We start from the raw sequence: 18,337 nt of genomic DNA, 5'->3' as shown, positions 1-18,337 counted from the left end.
TGCATGCAAGAGATTTAATCAACAATTCTAGCATGATTCCGACAAAGATGAGTGATCGTGATAACCTTTTTAGATATTTTGGTTTGCTATTTTTATATTGTAGTTATTTTAGTGTTATTTTATTTTTATTTTTATTTTGTTTTCCATGTTGATGCTCTTGATATTTTAGATCTTTGCAAAATTATATTTCCCTTGGGATGCCTTCGGTAATTTCAGTAATTAGGACGGATTGCAGTTTTGTCACGAGAGATACTTCACGAGAGGCGTTGTATCACAAAAGTATGGGGTCACTTACCCACACGAGAGAGGGATCAAGACTTTATCAAAATCCATTACTAGAGGAAGAGAATTTACGAGAGATGAGAGGAGTGTTAGGCCAACACAACTTGAGTTCACCTTTAGTCGCGATTATTTTTACTGATCAGTTCCCACGTCGTGGCCTGTTCACCGCCGCGACGCGGCAACAACTTTTTGCACGACGACATTTCTCTAATATATGAAACCGTGCTGCGGTCTACCATAAAGCGCGTTGTGGCCTCTCAAGTTCCCAGATTTGACACATTGATCTGTTATACGATGTTTTCTCCAATCGTTTTGCGAACAAAGTCCTAGAATGATAAGAAAGTAAAGCAGTTCCAGTCTTCAGTTTCTAGCAAACTCTGAAGCATCATCATTCCATCACAAAATTTGAAGCAACACACTACTTTCAATTTCATTCTCGCGACTACATTCCCAATGCGAGTTCGTTCCCTTTCTCCCACTTTTATTTTATATGCTTTAATTGTTATTATATATACAATGAGGGCATTGTACAATTTAAGTGTGGGTATGGGGATTAGAAAAAGGACAACAAGCATGCTATATTATATATATATATATATATATATATATATATATATATATATATATATATATATATATGCTAGATTAAAAAAAAATTGAAAATATAATGACCTGAAAAATGGTATAATATAAATAATCTAGTAAATTTTAAAATTTTGTTTTGATATTATTCTGTTAAGACTAAGTTTGCTAGTGTTCTGTGGGATAATTTGATGAGAATTATAAGATTTAGTTGAACCAATTTGTGATAGTATATTTGTGGATTTCTAGTTCTAGTGAAATCATGAGACAAAAACATGAACTTGTGTAGTTTGAGGGATATAATATATTTTACATTGTGTACTAAAATATATCTAGGAAAATTTATATAGTCATTTCACTTTAGACTAATACATTTAACCAATAAGGGTTGAGGTTAAGTGCGCTTACTTAAACATATGTTTTTCTTTTAGGTTTTAGTTTGAGAGAAAAAAGTTAGTTATTGAAAAAAGAAAAAAAGTGAAAAACAAGTTGTGAAAAAAGAAAACAATATATATAGAAAAGAAAAAAAATTGTAAAAGCTGTTGACTGAATAAAAACTATCAAAGTATGAAGATCTTGAAAAAGTGAACAAATAAGGAAAATTGCCAAATGTCAAGGCCTTAGTAGTCAAAGTTGTAACTTTTCTTTCTAGGTTATTTTATCAAATGTATGCTTCGGAACTTAACAAAAATACCTTTAGGCTATGAAAATTTTCCGAGGATGTATTCGGACAGATGCAAAAATTAATGTTGATCAAAATAAGTGGGGAACGTTTACGGGAATTGCTAGTATTTAAAGCTTGAGAGGTAATTAGGATTTAGACCCAAATATAAGGATTGAGTTTAAACGTAATTCGTGAATTTGAATTTGATTATTCTATGTGATGTTGGTGAACAAAAGTCTTGATGTATGATATTAAAATGAAATCGTAATGAATCAAGTTTTGCTTGGGGACAAGCAAAAGAATAATGTGGGGTATTTTGATATGACCTTATTTAACTATATATTTTTGGTCATTATCCTAATATATTTGAGTAAAATGTTATATTTTAAGATATATGATACTTAATATCGGAGTTGGGATGCAAAAGGAGGAGAACGGAACTAAAAAGACGCAAAGAGCATGTCGTTGGAAAGATTGACCTCTATTTATTATTTTATACATATCAAATGACTCGTAACTCGGATTAAGGAGATTCAAGATGTAATGAAAACTAGACAAAATTTCGGACGACTTTCGTGTTTGTGCCAAATTCGGATTCCTAGTTCCAAAAAACCTCTTCTTGAGCGCAAGAGACATGAAAGATCGGGTAGCCTCCAAATCAAATAATATCAAGGCATAGATACCGTTCACAAGGAACGATCCTAAAACAAAACACAAAGATATAAACAGAGAAATCAACATAAATAAAGAGCTAAGAAGAAGAGACATACCTGTCACCACATCTGGTGCAGCACGCGCCTCCTCGACAGTCAGTTGAAAAGCCTTACTCCTCATAATAGGCGCATCTGCCTTGCCATAGCGGCAATCAGCGATACGTAGGGTCACTGGAGCAGGTTCTACTACTGGTCCTCCTGATGCTAAACTTGGGCAGTTGGCCTTCTTGTGGCCCCTTTGATCACAATGAAATTAAATCAGATCTGATTTCTCGTTGGTGGTGATAGCAGCAGTACAATCCTTGCTAAAGTGCCCTGTCTTGCCGCACTTGTAGCAGCCCAAACCACCCGCTCTGAAAACCCTATCATGCGACCTGCCACATTTGCCACAGCGGCTCCGCCCCTACTAGCCTTTCGACCTACAAACGAAACCCCTGGGTTTCTTCACTAAAACCCCAACCGTATGCCTAGGATCCGCATTCCTCTTCCTTATGTACTCCAAATCAATCTCTCGCTCCCGCACCCTGGATATCATGTCATCCAGAGTCGGGCAGGCAGAAAAACTAACGAACTCCCTGATGTCAAATCTCAGCATATCATGGTATCGGGTCTTCCTCATCTCCTCATCTCCTCATCAGCTGCATACTGGGGTACCAACAATGCCCTCTCTCTGAACTTAGCGGTGATCTCCGCCACAGTCTCAGTCGTCTATCTCATGTCAAGAAACTCCCTAGCTAACTGTTGCACCTCAATAGCCGGTTCAAACTCTGCTCGAAACCGGGGCACAAAATCTGGCCAGGTCATGGCCTCAATGGTTTAGGCTCCCAAAGCATAGCCAACCTCCTCCCACCAATCTCGGGCTCGCTCCCTCAAACATCCTGCAGCGAACCTGACGTTTGACCTCTCGGGGAAGAAGCTCGTCATCTAAGCACACTAAATGTCAGCTATCCAATGCGTGGCTACGATGGGGTCCTTCACCCCAAAGAAATCTGGTGCCCAAATCCCCTGAAATCCTTGAAGGAGAGTGTGCAGGCCTTGACTGGCTAGCAGCCAAATCGGCCCTGAAGATCCGAAGGCGATCCTCTATCATCTCAACAATACCCTCCTTAATCGACCAGGACATCATCGGGGTCGCATCAAGGATGCCTCTAGTAACCTCAAATGCAATAATCTTCTGTAGCCTCTCATAAATCTGTTCGGTGCATGTGCCAAAATAAGATCCAGATCTTGAACCCCCTGCTCCATGACGTGCCACCACCATATTGAAACATAACCACATAAATGATTAGCAACACATGCGAAGGTTCACATCCTCGAGTTCCCTAGATTCATCGTGGTCTTCCTGTTCTCGAGTATAAATCATGTGCCTTCAGTAGTATGGGCCCAATACTACCTTCCACACCTATTTATACCCTCCTCAAGGACTACATAAACGATTAGCAACCTAATTCGTTTTTTTGAAAATAAACCCCCAAGTTGTGATCTTGAGAGTCTAAAAGGCGGTCGGCGGGCCGTTAAGCTGATATGGAGCGAAAATCTGAAGGATTCGAGAGCTGATTGATGACATGAATCATTCCGTTTGCTTTTCTGATCACGATTAGTTATCCAATTGTGTTCCTACTGTGTTTACTGTCTGAATTTAAGTGTTAAAATCTTTTACTTTGTTTGGAATAGATGAACCTTAATATTATGCGTTGAATTCAATAATTTGGGTTTTATTAGTTTGGTTATTAATTATGTTTCATTGATGGCACCACCTATCATGTTAAAGTTATGTTTTTTATTGCATATTGTTGAGTTAAGTATAGTTTAGATGAACAATATGATTACATTGACATGAATCTTAACTGTTTTATGACTATAAACTGTTAGGACTAGAGATTGAAAAAATCATAGGGTTAGGTAATATTAATTGGTGATTTTGACTATGTTAGAGAGTTTGGATATCCATTTTATGCTTTGATTGATTGTCATGACCATTGATGAAAAATCACTAGATCATATCTGTAACATCCCAAAAATACGGATAAAATTTTGTTTTCAATTTCGTTCAAATCATACGACACTAATATCAAAGTAGTCAAAAGAGTATCATAGTAACATGTTATCAGAGTACAAATTCCCAAAATCTCTAAATACGGAAACCATAGGGTGATGCGGTGCGATCAGGTCGGGCCCTTCCCATTCGAACTGGAAGTACCTGAAACATAAACTGAACACTGTAAGCACAAAACTTAGTGAGTTCCCCCAAAATATCACATACTAAACAAACATACAGCCAAGCATATCTGGGTGCTTGCCTAGCACTTCGATCTATCTCAACCGGTTATTATCAAACATATATGGGTGCTTGCAATCCCCTTCGGTCTATTTCAATCGGATACTGTCAAGCATATATGGGTGCTTGCAATCCCCTTCGGTCTATTTCAACTGGATATCGGGACTATTTCACCCCTACTACTACAACATAATATCATAACAGGAATCACAAAGTCATCAAGCAAATACAGGCATAACTGACAATTGTCACAAAGACAATCATCACACCTCATTATAAACTAGTGGGCTGACATTAACTTTGAAGGTTGAGAAGCTTAAACCTTGAAGGTGGATGATTGAACCCAAGGAAGGCCACGACGTGCATGGATGTTGTTGGCAATTTTGACCTTAACTTTGACTGTTGAATTTTTGACTAGTTTGACATTTGCTCAAACTTGGGTAGAATTGAGTATTTGACTAACGATTGGTCTCGGTTTGGCTTTAGGAAGCTTAGGTTAGTTGTTTTGTTGCTGATGTAGCTGTTGAGCTACTGTTGAACTGTTCAGGTGAGTCTCTTCACTTTACTCATGGGTTAAAGGCACCAATGTCTGCGCACTGGATTATGTAGGATGTTAGCAGTCTTTGTGACACTTGTTGATATGATTGTATGCTTTATTTATGTGGGGTGAAATAGACCCATTCATTATGTACTTGTTGTCTTCGTGACTCTTGCTGATATGCCTGTATGTTATATATGTGGGGTGAAATAGACATGGTCAGTTGAAAAAGACCAATTGAGTTGAAATAGACTCAAGGGTGAAATAGACCCGTACAGTTGCAAAATAATGATTGAGTTGAAATAGACACAGGGGTGAAATAGACCCGTTACAGCTTCAAGTTGATATGTGTGTATGTTATAGGGTATTTTGGGGGAACTCACTAAGCTTTATGCTGACTATTTATGTTTAAAATGTTTTCAGTTACTTATGGTTTCAAAAGGAAGGGCCCGACTTGATCGTACTGCATCCCCTGGAGATTTATTCTGCGTTGATTGTTTATTATTTTTTCTCTGATGTTTTGAGAATACTTTTATTCTCATCGTCTTTTGGGATAATTAATGAATGGTTTTTACTTATTTAAAATGATTTTTTTTCAGAAATTTTGGGAAGTTACAAAACAAAAACCCAAAGAGTTCCAACACACATCTACAACCTCACAACAACAACAATCTACCCATGCATAATCATTCAAAATAGAGCCAGTGTTGATTAATTTAAGACAATATCATTCAACAGATTATCCAAGATTACAATTGAAACAATGAAAACATAAATAAAAGAAACTAAAGACAACAGTGAATGTTGCATTCAACTGAACTGAAGAAAACCACTAACTTAAACCCCAACTCTTGGGACTCCAGTTTTCCCATGCCACCAATCAGGTACTGGCAAAGCTAAAGGTTTCGGATCCAAAACCATCACATCCCTTTTAAGAGGAAAATCAACCTTACTATATCCTAGTTGACTGCAAACGAAACATACCCTCGACTCCCTCTGACTATAGTCCTGGATGTAGTGACCTTCCTGACCGCATTTGAAACATCCAGGAACTGGTGCACGATAATTACCCCACTGAGTCCGTCCACACTTCCTGTAGGAAACGTGAGTCTCTCTATTCCCTGACCAAAGATCAGTCACTTTAGACTTCTTGGTTGCTGCGACAGATGCATGAACCTCATCATGCTTCTTTTTCCACTGTTGGGTTTCCATCTCCAGCTCTCTTTCCTTGGCTGCCTCCACCAAAACAGAAAGGGTCTTATGACTCAAAATATTCACGTGCTCCCGGTTCTCTGCCCTCAACATGTCGTGGTAGCGAGTCATTCTCATATCTTTTGAAGCCACATACTAAGGGAAAAACAACAATCTCTCTCTGAAATTGGGGGTGGTCTTGGCCACCGTATCCACAGTCTGCTCAAGTGCGAAAAACTCTCGGGACAACTTCTGAACCTTAATCCCTGGCACAAACTCTCTCTTGAATCTGGTGACAAAATCTTCCCATGACATAGACCTGACCGCATCAGGTTAGAGGCCCTAGACAACCTCATACCATCAATGCATAGCTCCGTTGTGCAAAAGACATTCTACACCTTAGCCTCCGCCATAGAAAAAATAGCATGAAAGGCACTCTCTACATCGACAATCTATCTCATGCTAACAATAGGATCCCTTATTCCCATAAAACATGGATCCCCGCAAGCATTGAACTTCCAGAAAGTAACTTTGCTACCCCATGGTCGACTGGCTTCCAACTCGACCCACAAAATCCTAAAGCACTCATCCACCTAAGTAATCAAATCATCTCTGACAACACTGATTAGACCAGCCATATCCTTTCTCATAAACCTTGAAACCTTTGCAATGATGATGTTACGGACATCCCCCTTACTCAAATATGAATCCAACACAATAGGTCACCATCCTGAATTTAAAAGATAATGAGAACACATTAAAACCAATGCATAGTGCTAACCCATGCTATGCATACCCACCTACACGTACTTCGGTATTCCTGTAACACTTCCTTGACCTGAGTATGGATCATGTGCTTTTAGGAGTATGGGTCCAATACTACCTTCTACACCTATCCATATACGTTCCAAGGACTGCTACAAGATTTCCAGGTCACTTTATATCACTCCACTAAACTCCTCACACACATGTATATGCCTAGAAATATACATAACACTACACTTCATAGATTCTTTCACTAGGATTTTGCCCTTCCCACAACCCACACGCCGAACACGCCTCTATAATAAAACCAGCCAAAGATTTCACATCATTTAAAACAATAAGGCATACAAGGCATCTATACAAATTAGGTAATTCTAGCATGTAATCCTGAGCATATCTATAGCCTGCATTCTAGCATGCATAACAATTCATAGCACAAATATTAAACCATATGGGTATATTCGGAATTACTTACTTCCTGGGCTGACTATGATCGACTATATGCATTACATCCCCCAATTATTATAAAATCCTTTTAGCATATTAGTTTTTCATGAAAACATTTTCCTTCAGAAACTAATTTCGAAAATCTCTCAGTCCTCGGTTTGAGTTCAGACACACTGTAAGGCACGCCCGAATCCCTCAAACCAAGGCTCTGATACCAGCTTGTAACGTCCCAAAAGTTACAAAGATATTTTTTATTTATAAAATAGACTAACCAATAAAAACCTTTATCTCAAAAACCTTTAAATCACATTTTTTTAATTTAAACCATACATTATCAGAGGTGGATTACAAAACTGCAGAAACAGATATCTTCGATGTGTGTGTACAGTCCCACCAAGCTCTACTCATGAACAACCTACAAAACATTTTATCCACAACTGTAAGCATAAAGCTTAGTGAGTTTACCATTATACCATATATACCATCATGCATACAATGCATCCACATAAAGCCATCGGCTTGAGTGCCGACCTGCTAACACTCTTATCTGTAATCATAAAACATACATAAAAACCATGCGTGCTAAAAGCTATAATGTGAAAATTGTGGTCCTCCCACAATCTGATAATCACTTCCGACCTGTTTCAGCCAACGGTCCTATTTCATCCCAATTGAATGCTATGGGCCAAATCTTAGTCTGATAACACTCCTGCAAATTTTCATGGGCCAAATCTTGATCTTACATGCAAGTGTCGGGGGCCTAATCTTGGTCTTACATAGATTGCATGAAGTCATATGAAGTTAGGGATCAGATAGACAGTCGAACAGATGATCCACCCGAGAGCGAACAATCATACAAGAAGATTGCACTAAGGCATTAGACCAAGTGTTCTCAGGCTATTAGACTACATAGAACCAATGCTAATATTACCACATAATCATGTAACATAAACACATAACATATACTAACATATTAAATACCCTTGGCAACTAGCCTTCCCTAGTTACCCTGCCATTAACCACTTCTCAATTAAGCCCTTTGTTGGTTAATCATACAAAATTATGATAACTGGCCTTCCCTAGTTACTCCAACCAAACATAACTCCTAATAGTATCCTAGGATCAACAGGAAAGACCCTACCAGTCTAGCATACCAAGACACCAAGTGTTCTTAAGTGCACATGCATAACAAGGAGTTATCCTAATCAACTAGCATACTTGTACTTTAACATTACCTTTATCCTAGCATGCAAAGGATATACAATGGGATGTGTGGCATTATGAGAAAAGCACCGGAATTGAAGAATTATAAGAACGCATCAACACTCTCACGCCTTTCACTGCTCAATATCACAAACCGACTAACACCAAAATAGATAAATTCTCAATCAACAACCTTAATCCTCTAAGTTTAACCCAAATCCAAACTGGGCAAAAGTTAACGGTCAACCAAGTCAACAGCCACCACGATGTGGAGGCCTCTTCGCCACGTCGTGGGCATGACAGGACAAAATAAACGACATGCAGGACATTGCCACGTCGTGTACCCTTATTCTCCATATCATGGGCATATCCGAATAAAGCTATCTTGAAGTTGGAACCCACCACACGGTGGTCATTTCTTGTCCACATCGTGGTAGTGGCAGATTCTACAATTCTTCATTAAGAGCTTAATCCTTACAGATCAAAGCTCAAAACTTCAGATCTAATCCCTCTTATTAAAATTAATGGATAAAGTTTCCAACTTTATCCATTATGACCTCTCTCCAAGACAATATCTACAACCCTAAGTCCATTAAGTCCTTATTATGTCCAAAACTTTCTCAAGAACGCAAGGTAGTCTCAAATATGATTCTTTTCTCATTCTTAGAAACCTAATGACCATTTGAGAACCACAACAAGCTCTGGAGTTCCTCAAACTCCAAGAAAATCCATAGAAATGACCAAAGTCATCCAAAATGAACTCAAACTTGAAATAAGAAGAACAAAGCTCAAGGGATGAACTTTATACCTTCAATAAATCAAAAATCAGAAGAGGGTGATGGATCCAAGCTAGCTCCTTGCTTCCCTGCATAAATAAAAACTTCCTCTTTCCTCAAGCTTCACCAATATCCAAGAACAAACTATCCAATCAAGAAAATCATCTCTCAATCATACATGCAGTCTAGGGTTTCGAAATGAAGAGATAGAGGCTAATAGAGAAGACCTAATCCATGAATGAAGATGCTTAAATATGGGAGAAACCCTATAAATCATGGGCTTGGGCTGATATCACCACTACGTCGTGGCACACTACTTGCCATGTCATGGATTGCATCAGAACACACACACACACACACATACAAAAACAAGTCATGCCACGTCGTGGCATTCCATGCACCACGCCGTGACATGTGGTTTTCATGTAAAACTATACCATTGTCTCACTTTAGGTCACCAACTGATACATTCTAGAAAACGGGTATTACATTACAATCCTAATATTAGTAGCATGATGCAAGTAAATTTCTATTATATTAATTATACATAGCTATTATCAGTAAAGAAATATATGTATGTTTCAATTATAGGTAAAGGGTAATCTACATCGTGCATATTCTCATACCATTTATTTGGTAACATGTTAGATTGATGATAATCAGTCAATTCGTTGACATTAAAACACGATTGTACATGTAATGTAACTGAGAAAAAAACAAAACACGATGTCAAAATCAAAATTTTGATAAACCTAGTGACAATATTGCAATTTAGGAAAAGTGGTTACTTAGAGAACCGGTCATTTAGTTGATATTGTAACAAAATTGTAAATATATAGATTTAATTCAGAGAAAAAAAAATACGGTGTCAAAATCGAAATTTACGATTAACTTAATGACTTTATTGCAATTTATATTCATTTTTGTAATGTTTTTTTCTAGCTTTTTGCTAATTTTCTTTTATAAAATTTCCATCATTCTAAAAAAACCAATATTAAACGGCATCGCTAATTCATGATATAGTAAATATTGACAGATTAACCGCATATTATAATTCATTGCTTATCCTTCACTAAATATGTGTGGAAATCCAAAATTATCCTTTTGTGGGACATATGTTCCTAATGATGACATATATTATCAATCGTTAAATTCAGTGTGTGAAATTATGTTTTGTGGTATAGTGTATTATGATGTTATTTCTAATAATTTCATCACAGTGACTAAGCAAACAACAATATTAAAATAACATAAAATATACAAACACAAGTATAAAAAACACAAACAATAATCTTATACATGAAACTAAAATATAGATAATAACATATTGGCATTTAATAATAGTTTAAAATGCACAAAAATGGTACCCCAAGAAAAAAAACGACAAACATTTTTTCATAGACTATGTATAAAAAGAACTCCAATAATCATTTTGTAACACAACTAAATCGAATTAAAACCGTGAAACCGGCTATATCATGTCATAAGAATGTTAATAAAGTAAAATTAATCTATATGAAGATGCAACGTATAAAAAACTATTTGAAAAATGAAAATAACAAGTTAAGAGTTATACTTTTTTCCCTATAAATATGAATATATTTACGAATTGGTTGGGAACAATGTATTGGTAATTCAGTTATACACTAAAAGACAATAGTTTAAATATTGGTCAACGGATTTTAATTTCAAATTATTTAATTATGTCATATGACATTATTTATTTAATGGCATGCTTCTAAGATTATTTATAAAAAATAAAAAACAGGATACCCATTTAAAATAAATAAGAAAAGTACCATTGGCTTAACCTTCAAATTATTAAATAATGGTTGGTGACAAAAGAAACTCTATTCGACAAAATGATGCCTACCGTAACAAAGAGGAAAAGTATAGTGGTTTTAATCTCAAAACTAAGGAGAGAAAAAATATTTATGGCAGCGTTGGCGATGATGACGACTATTGTGGTGAACCACGCTTGATAGTGGCAGGGAGACAAGTGAATTTGTAATTATCTTTAATCGCAAGACATAACCTGTATCCATTCACTTCATATTTGTGTGGATTTTGCTCCCAAAATGCAGTCAGTCCCTAACGACATCCGTTAAGTATTCAACTCAATATGCAGTCATTCTTAACATGTATTTCATTATTCGTTAATCATTTTATTATTCAACACTTAACTCGTCACTGAATTGTACGTTAACATGACATCCTACTATTATGTTTGAGTTTAATAAGTTGTATGTCAAATAGGCATTCCAAAAGACATGTCTTAGCGGTGTGATGATATGTCATCCCTCCATGAGTTTGAGTGTTTAAGTTTCACTTGAAGCATACGTGAAATTAAGATGTATAATAGGAGTAGATTATGATTGCCAAGGAGAAGTTCACCTTAGGTCTTATGAAGAAAACTCAAACTCATTTCAAACTAAAAAATTACTTATAAAAAGATGAACACATGCACAACAACTTGTTTCGTTAATATGTTTGGAAGACATATACCTTCTTTAAATCTCGACAAAACCTCTTGAATGACCAATGTTGTTTATGTTCGTTGCGTTGCGTTTACAGCGTCTTATTTTGTTCTAAAACAATTATATCCAACATTACGGATTGATAATCATAAAGTTAGAGAGAGAGAGAGAGAGAGAGAGAGAGAGAGAGAGAGAGAGAGAGAGAGAGAGAGAGAGAGATGTCAATTGTTGCGCATGGGAACAATTTGGTCCCGACCAACATGTCATGCGTGCATTAATATTTGATTGTGCATCTTTAAATTATTCATCTTTTGCATATATCCATGAATCTCTCTCATGCGCATGGCTAATATGCCTCCATCAATCAAACCCCACTCCCCTATCTATCCTCATGCTTACACTAGTACCCACCAATTTATCTACTCTCATTTTCTTTTTTTATTCTTTTATATATCAATGACACACGCAGATGTGAAATATCAGATGATTTGTTATTTGTTTACTCTGTTGCACTAGAACATATTGCAAGCGGAAATTTACTACTAATATGGAGTATTTTTGCTTGAACTGAATTAAACCAAGAGTTGGTCAAAGTTTAAAACAATGATGTGACAACCTTCGTCTATTTAATTAATTAGATGACATTTATTAAGAATAACTTAGATAATTTGAATTTAGCTCTAGCTTAATACCTTTAATTTAATTAAGTAGCTGACATGGATTAAGAATAACTTAGATAATTTGAATTTAGCTCTAGCTTTATACCTTTATTGAGAATAACTTCAAGTATATCACATTTACAGAATTCTTTTGCCACCATCATTTTGGTTGCTACAAACGTACTTAATGGTGTGACATGACAGTGTCAAGGCTCTTTGACGTATTTGATGTATTGTATTTTATACTTTCCTATGTATTTTATTGTGTCTCTTTTGTAAAGCAGCCCGTTTGTACTTAATTCATTAGTATTGTATTCTTATTTATATTGGTGGGATGTAATATTTTGAGTTATGGGAAAATAACAAGATTACATGGTACCAATACTATATCTTTTCTAACCCTGGCTGTTCCACATTTTGTTGACCCCTTCCTTTGTCGACCTCATCTTCCGTTCTACTTCTCGCCTTTCTCTTTCTTCATGAATACCACTCTTGACAAACCCTATGGGATTACAAACATAAAGTCGTATATCGCACTATTGCGACATGAGCTCAGGTTGTCGGGTCTTCTGTCTTGGATCCGGATCGGGGATATGGAAGTGATGTCGTCGGTGAGTTTCCGACAAGGTACCTAAGCTGCAGTCACAACAAAGTCGTTAGAGTTTCCCAGGGACTGTGTCCTGGGAGCAAGCTCTGACGATCAAGTTAGATCGGTTGAAAGAGATGAGATGGTTCTCTCTAGCTGGAGAGAACCATCTTGGTATCTAGGGTGTATGTTTAGCCATGGAGGCTTTAAGTTAGAGAAAGTGACTAGAAGCTTGTTAGAAACGCTATGGTTTTAGGGATCCTACTCCAAGAAGGAGGTTATGTTCTATTTATATGGGACAATTAGGTCAAGAGAGAGTTAGGTCAGGCCTTGGGCCAACCCAACTCAGGCCCAGCTAGGAAGGAGCTCGGTAAGGCCTCCTGACGTCGCCAGGCGAGCGTCCGGAGCGGGCGTAGACAAGGCTGGCAAGCGAGCGCCAGGCTAGGCTGGTACGCTAAGTATTGACGTTTGGACCTTGATAATGGACCATAGTTTAACAAGTCCCCTAGTCTGATGTGATTGGTGAGTGTCTAATGATATTGGACGGGATACAATCAAAGCAATAATGCATTAAATAGATAAAAGGAATGATCGAACCTCGACCACGAGAGACGTGGTGTTGCACGATTGGCTTATGCAACACTGTGTGACTTGATACTCATTTCTCCTCAAGAGTATGATCTGATCGATGCGATGCAACGTAGCTGTTGCTTATAATGTAATATAGGGAACGGCTGCTAATGACATTATGCAGAGAAAGTCTGCTACTAATGTTATGCAGAGAAAAGCTGCTACTAATGCTATACATAACATGGCTACTATGTGACACTGGTGTCGATAAGATGTTGGGCCAAGGTAGCTAGGAAGCGCGACCTCGCCATACGGTTTCTGAGATTGTTATTTGGCGTGGTTGTTGTACCAAGCTTCGAAGTTCGTAAAGCAACTACGACGTACTCGATCCATGATTCCTGCCTCTAGTCACGCCCGAAAGTTGTCCATAGAAACACCGTTGAGGAAAACGTGCATGCTCCGACAAGAGGGGATGATATCCGCGGCCACCGCCGGGTAGCGGGCTATATTTCTATACCCAGGGGGAAAATTTGGGTGACTGGTCAGCAATGTACATTTCGCGAGTCCCTTGTAAATGATTTACATGTCGAGCTTTCTCTGCGAGCCTGCTGCCGGTATGCTCTGAGTGTCGTGTCACTTGGATTGGTTATCTAAAAAGAAAACACAATCAAATCATAAGTCGATTCGAATTTCCTCTTGCGGTCGTTTCGAAATGCTTTACGGAGTAGCAGTAGTAGCGTATTGCTCTTCTCCCTCATATTCCTTTAAAAACCGAGTGAACCGAGTTGCAATGCTTATTCTGAAAGAGTATTAGAAGAAGTACGCCCAACGTACTTCTGGCTACGCCCAACATAGCCATGCCTGACCCCGACCCACCTGATTCTTCGAGTATGTCGCGCATAGGGGGAGTGTACGCCCAATGTATGCGTTGGGTAGTTAACTTTTGCTGACTTTTGACTTTTGGTCAAGATTTAGGATTTTGGACCATGGAAGGGGCAAAATGGTATTTTTCTCCCTTAAGGGACATAGTTGTGGGATTTGGACTTATGAGTTGAGTTATGGACCTTAATTATTAATTAGGGTTAGTTATTGTGTTATTAGGCAGAGCCTAGTTCCAGCAGTTCGGGTGTGAGATTTATTTGTCATCAGTATCAGGTTAGTCTCCTCACTTATTCTTACATGTATGGTAGAATAGTTGTATTTGTGATGACCAGCTGGGTCTAACTGTTATTATTGTGTTATGTTGTTTATGTGTGACAGAGACTGCGGATAGTCTCCAGGTTGCTGATAACCCACAGGGTGTGTTGTTTGCCCACTGGGACTGCTGATAGTCCCCAGAGTTGTTGATAACCCATAGTTGTTTATTTATGTTGTGTTGTATGTGGTATTTTGGGGAACTCACTAAGCTCCGTGCTTACAGTTGTTGATTATATGTGTTTCAGGTACTTTTGAGGATCGCGGGAAGGCGAATGTCTGATTGTACACACTCGCTGGGAGATTTGTTACTGGCCATTTTGTGGCACTCTAATATTTTGGGATGATGATTTTTATTTGACATTTCTGTTTTTCCGATGACTTGGTTTATGAACAATATTTTGGGTAATTTAAAAATGAAAATTTTGGTTTAAAATTTGAGGGGTTACACGTTGAAGGAGCAAACCAGCAAACCAACAAACTAATTACTATATCATTGTTCGATTACAAAGACTAAAAACTTATTAATTTGAATTAAAAATTTTAAAAAAAGATTATGCATTTGATTGTTACATTGTTTTTTCCTATTTGTTTCAAAGTTACCTTCATAATCAGAATCCATTACGTGATTAGATGAATTATATTGTTTTTAGTTTTGACAAGAAGGAAACTTTTGATGCATTGCTTTTTTCCTATTTGTTTTTAGTTTTAATAGATCGAGTTTTTCCTTTAATTGAAAAAGTCTCTTTATAGATTTAAGTTCCATAAGTAATTCAACATAGTTATCATGTCATCCGGTTTCTTCCTTTTCGCAGGCTCGATACACATTTCGAACAAAGACTGAGAGGTTTTGGTGTGTAAAATGACCGAAATGCCACTAGTATTAGCTAAATCGTTCATGGTTTTGAATTTAGAAATGTGTTGTGTGTACATGGTAACAGAGCTTTCGAATAACGAAAGATAGTGATGGATAAGTCGTGAGGGTATTTCGGTAATTATGTCAATATTAATTACAATGGAAACCAATGAAATGATATGGACTTGCAATAATTTTGGTGAAGGAGGGAAAACTGAATTTTGAAGCAAAATTTTGCATGAATATCATTTTCACAATTTTTGAGGATGAGATGCAATATTACTTCTACTTACAATTTTTTTGCATGAATATCATTTTCACAATTGTTGAGGATAAGGGATTTACATGAAAAGTAAGTCTATTTAAAATGTTTAAAACTATAATTTTTTCGTTGATTTTTGTTGTTTTCTAGATGATGTTGACATTTTTTTGTTGTTGTTGTTGTTTTTTTTTGCTAATGTTGTTGTTTTTATGGTGTTGTTTTTGCTACTATTGCAGTTTTTTGTTGTTGTTTTTATGATGTTTTTTGTTGTTGATGTAGTTTTTGGATGTTGTGGTTGTTTTTATGGTGCAGTTTTAGGTTAATTTGTTTTTTTTGTGTTTATTTGTGATGTATTTTTTTCTGTTAATTGTTGATGTATTTTTTTGTTGCTATTTTAGGATGTTATTTTTTGCGTTTAATGTAGTTTTTTATGTTGTGGTTGTTTTTATGGCGCAATGTTAGGTTAATTTGTCTTTTTTGTTACTTATTCATATGCATATGCATATACTTATGTATATGAATAACAATATGCATATGCATATGAATAAGTATATGCATATGTATAAGATTAAATATATACATATGCATATGAATAAATATATGCATTTTTTTGCAATTCTCTTAAATTTGGCATACCGAATGCAAATATGAAATTTGATGCCAAAATTGAATGTAGATAAAAAGTTCACTAGTTCACTCCCTCAATTTAGTTCTCTTTGGATCTATATGCATATGAATAATTATATATGCATATGCATATTAATACTCATATACATATGCATATATATGATATGCATATGTATACATCATATGCATAGACAAATCTATATATGCATATGCATATGCATGATATGCATATCTATACATTTATATGCATATATATATATATATATATATATATATATATATATTAATATGTATATACATATGTATCATATGCATATGTAGACATTTATGCATATACACATATGTATAAGGATAAGTATATGACATATGTATTTTTAAATGCATATGAATAAGCATATGGATTTATGCATATGCATAAGAATTAGTATATTCATAAGGTACTTACGTACATATTATTATGTATTTGAATATGCATATGTGTATGTATATAAGAATAAGTATATGACATATCGATATTCATATGCATATGAATAAACAAATGTATATGTATAATATGACATATGCATATTCATAAGTATATGCATATACATAAGAATACATATATATATATATATATATATATATATATAAGGCATTTAAATAAATATGTTATGCTTATGTATACGCATATGTATACACACATAAGAATAAGTATATGACATGCATATTCATATGCATATGAATAAGAATATATATATATATATATATATATATATATATATATATATATATATATGTACATATGCATAAGAATAAGTATATACATACGCATAAGAATAAGCATATGCATAACGCAAATAAATACATACGATTATACATATACATATGCATATAAGAATGAGTATATGACATATGTATGCGTATTCACAAGTATATGCATATTCATATGGAAAGTATATGCATAAGAATAAATATATTATTAATATACATATTAATCTTTTAAAAATAAAAAATAAAAAATAATATATTATTTTTCAAATCAACAAAAATATTCCTTATATTTTGAAAATAATATTTAAAAAAACATTTTTTTTCAAAAATATGAATTTTTAATGATATTATTCCTTGTCTATTGTCATAAATACTCATAACCAAATAAATTAGTTTTAATATAAATAACAATTTTTTCATGTAATATGTTAACGGACTTTGACTTGCCTTCACAACATTTAAGAAACTATCATGGATATCATATGTATAATGCCTATAATATTGTAACTTTGTTTTTTAAAACCGCTTGATCCTGAAAATGTAATGTTTTTCATATTAAGCTATAAAAAATTTCAGGTTTTTAGGTAAATTTTTAGTTTTAGTTTACATTTTGTGCCAACACCTAATTGATTACTTTTTTTTTAATTGATTCACAATCTTTTTTCTATTTTGTTTGAAGTACATTTTCCATATTCAAATAAATAATACAATGTTTTATTAAGAATCTAGTTCACAATTTATTTTTATAATCTTTGTCAACTACCCCTGTACAAAAGACGATGAAAAAACCTTGAATGTAAGCCTACACGATGATAAAAAAAAGTAGAAACTTTAGAACATGAAAGAAGTAAACTACATACCTCACCTCGTGAAGGACCTCATAAGAGAGGAAAACTAACAATTTCATCAAGAATTGA

Source organism: Lactuca virosa, chromosome 8, assembly GCF_052849685.1.
Source record: "Lactuca virosa cultivar CGN04683 chromosome 8, Lactuca_virosa_CGN04683_v6, whole genome shotgun sequence".
Classification (NCBI taxonomy): domain Eukaryota; kingdom Viridiplantae; phylum Streptophyta; class Magnoliopsida; order Asterales; family Asteraceae; genus Lactuca; species Lactuca virosa.
Note: the sequence above shows the minus strand (reverse complement) of the source record.